The sequence below is a fragment of the Buceros rhinoceros genome, unplaced genomic scaffold (genome assembly GCF_000710305.1).
Source record: "Buceros rhinoceros silvestris isolate BGI_N320 unplaced genomic scaffold, ASM71030v1 scaffold14590, whole genome shotgun sequence".
Taxonomy (NCBI): Eukaryota; Metazoa; Chordata; class Aves; order Bucerotiformes; family Bucerotidae; genus Buceros; species Buceros rhinoceros.
This window is the reverse complement of record NW_010387995.1, coordinates 6,435-10,301: the sequence shown is the minus strand read 5'-3', so window position 1 is coordinate 10,301 and position 3,867 is coordinate 6,435.

Sequence of the window (3,867 nt, the reverse complement as noted above, 5' to 3'; positions counted from 1 at the left end):
CTCTCTTCAGATCTGCAGCCTGCTGAAACAGCTCCTTCCTGTAACTTTATATTTCATACTGCTGACCAAGAAAACTGACACACACAGGTTTTTGCTCCTAAAAGCTATTAATCCTGCAGATAAAATTGCACAGATGAGCAGATACCAAACACTCTCTTAACAAGCAACAGATCCCTTCCTCCTTCCAACTACTGAAAGATCTTCCCGAACATCCCACATGAGAATCAAGCATTTTCATGGGCAACCTCTAAATTACTGCTGTCCCGTGAGAAGTACTGCTCATTGATTGCTGTGACTATAAAGACTAATGGTTCTTCTCAAAAAAGTTCACAGTGTAAGGACCATAGACACAAACATTAAAGAGTACATAATTTTCCTTCTTTATAAGGAAACTGAAGTGGCTTAAAGTTGAGTTACTGTTTTTCAGAAGTGTTTCTACTGTTTTTCACTACAACAAATTGCCACTGAAATCTTTTCCATCCCTCTCTGAACATTCCAGTGATCATGCTTTTGTCTGAATCACAGCTATGAATTAGAGGTCAAGACTCCCCCAAAATTCAGAACCTTGCAGAGGGACCAATACACATTCATTCAGGTTTTGGCATATGCCAAAAACATCACATGAAAATAAAAAGTAAATATTTCAGTTATATTGCTATAGCTTGCAACCTGTAAACTTACGAGAAGACTTTCAAGACTGCTCCTGCTGCATCTAGAGTTGGTATTCTGTAGTAGCCTACAGGGCAATGTTACAGGTTCCACAGTTTAGTGGAAGCTTCTCCTCCTTCCTCCTAGAAAGTGCTGGTTATCTTTAAAGCACTTCCTTCACCCCGATTAATTTCTTAACTACATGAAGTATTTATAGGTTTACATTACCGTAATAGGTGAGTAGTCCATGAATTTACCCTTGGAATGCTCCTACATCATAGTGGATTGCTATTATTCCCTAGTTTTCAGATGAAAAAACACACCTAGAAAGGTCAAGAAGCTGCCTTAAGTTTACGTAAGTCTTTTAAGTTTTGTTGTCTGCTGCAGAACTTACTCTTGCAGGGTTAACGTAGTACCTACATCATCCCTCACTGCTGCCACCTTCTGATCTGCTAATGAACAGATGGAGCACAGTACCACAGCTGGAACCTACCAAACTCTCCTGGCAAAGGCTACATACAGGCTATTTTCCACCAAATCAATAAAATCAGTGCTTCAGGAAACCTAAATCAAGGTTAAAGAAAGATTTAACTAGAGCCTTCTGATTTGGCATATACTTACATTTGCTATATACTTAACACACATTTTCTATTTTTTGTGAATGTTCTTAAAAGTCCAGAGACAAGACTAAAAACGCAGCCAGCAGGAATTTTAGTGAAAAACTAACTTGATGGATCTAGGTATATACAAAGAATTCTTACAAAAGATGACCATCTGGTTTACTAGACATAAGAGGAAACTGGCCTATTGACAAGTCTTTCTTTTTAACAAGATGGGTTAAAAACGAGTAGTTTTATGGTGTGTCCACCACAGGTATATATGCTGCAGAAGAAGCTACGCACGGATCCAACTTACAGCTGTGCAGTTTGCCAAGAGATGACCGGCAGTCAACACTTTCACTTGATTTAGCGATCGGAAAAGCCACATCCTCACACACTCTTCAAAACCAAACTGAAGGGAAAGCCACATTGCAGCATTTCCTCAAGAACATGCTAAAGGGAGAGAGTTGTGACCACGTTTACGTGTTCCACAAACCAGCAGCTGTATATTCTGAATTCGGTGCTTCCCTGGAGGGCACCCAAAGGGCCCACCTCCAGGCACAGTTCAAGCGGGGATCCAGGCTGGCCTTTCTCAATACTGGAGGTAGAGCAGAAATAGCAGTTTAATGAATTTCCAACCTCTTCTGCCCCGTGGCTCATTTTCAGGCCCACAGCATGAATCCCACCATTCCAGCTGTTGTAGGCACAGCTGTTTTTAAGGCTGTGATGTAAACCAAAACAAAAAAATTAACTGGGCTTTGAAGAGAAATGGGACTGGGAGAAGAATCTGACCACAGACTTGGTTATAACAACTTTGGGACAAGGTTTAAGACTGGAGGCAGTACAGAGACAGGGCACAGTAACTCCACATAATACTGGGCCTTCCACAAAGCGAAGAGCTCTGTATGTGTATAAATAAGGAACAAACAGATCAGGATTACAAGAGAGACACGCTAGCTAACACTATCATTAGCAACAAGTCATTTTTCACTAGATGCCTGTATATCCTCACAGTCCGAAGCCAGGGCACAGAACTGAGTAGACAAACAATGAAGATCTACATATTAAGTGTGGGGTTTTTAATAACATGACGTAACTCTCTTATGTTCCAGCTTGCAGTGAAGTCGTAAGCAACTGCAGTGTGATTAGCATGGACTCGAGCAGGGAAATGGTGACACAGACCCATCAGTCCCAGGTGCACAGTCCAAACCAGGCAGCAACAACTGGGTCCATTCTGGTGGCGCAATCCCTACGCTAAGAGCAAACCAATGGCAAGCTAAAAGCCCCACAGCCCAGCAGATGGCAAAAGGGTGAACAGGAGTTAAGATATGTGATATTTTTGGAAAATTCATAAAAAACAGAGAGAAAACATGGTCATCAACACAATTGGCTCCTCTCAACTCAAAGATGGGGAGAGCTCCAGACTTACGTGGACCATGACAAGGAAAAACTGCTACAGCATTATGAAAAGGGTCTGCCTCATCCAAAACGCAGCTTTAAGCCCCAAGCCCTGTTTGTCAAAATGAGCCACGGTTTGTTGTTTGGAGAAACTGTCTGAAGCTGCTTTATCAATTTTCGCTATTGCAGGGATGTACAGCAGCAGAAGTATGTTCCAATTCCAGGGCAGCAGATACAACTGTATGATTAACGTGGTTAAGAACCAGCTACGGAGGCACTTCCTTCACCAGCAGCAGCCTATACTGAGCCTGTTCAGAGTACAGCAACAATAACAGCTGGCCTTCAAATACCAAACAAATTGTACACCTGCAAAGGAGTATTTCAGTTTCTTTTAGCTTCCCCCTATTTACAGAAAACTTCACTGCAACAGATTTAATTCCCTGAAGCATCTCAAATGTTTCTGTCATCAGTTGCACTCCTGGTATCTACTTTTCCTATTAACACCTGCATTATCTGATCAGATTCTCCAGCCTCTGGAAAAAAACAGCTTTCCTAGGCCATGGTAAACATCCTGGCAGGACCTTTTCAGGAGAGCAAGGGGCAGGGGGAAGAGATTAAAGCTGCTCTTACCCCCATTGCCTGCCTGCCAGAAGACGCTGTCACTTTCAATGTGTCAAAGCTGACTCAGACGTCAGGAACAAGGGAACCACATAGTGGAAATACAGGTATTTTCACTCCACTTCCAAGGAAAGACAAAAGGTTACACTGTAGCTATTTCAAGCGTTACAGAGAGACTTTCAGGTGTGCTGCTCATAAAAGAAAGAAGAGATGGCCTCCCATTTTAACTCTGAGCAGATTCATCTGCAACAATACCAGCACAGAAGGTGGCAAGATACAGCACCTCCAGTTCTAAAAGAAAGGCTCATTCCAGGCTTGGAGTTGTAAGCGGGTTAAAGCAAGTTAAATTAGCAAGCTTGTAAAGAAAGACACCATCTACCATCAACCCACGCTACATGCGATTTTAACATGTGTTTTTAGCCCTGAATTTTGGAAAGGATCATATTTACAATGACTTGTGAAAGAAGAAAGTAGAACTAACCTGGCACAGAGCAGTAAAACACTCCCCCTGATGACTCAAAACCAGCATTAATTCTCTGATCTTTCAGAAGCGTTGTCTCAACTTACTGAGACTAAGACAGATCAAAAGCAGTTTTCCTTTGGC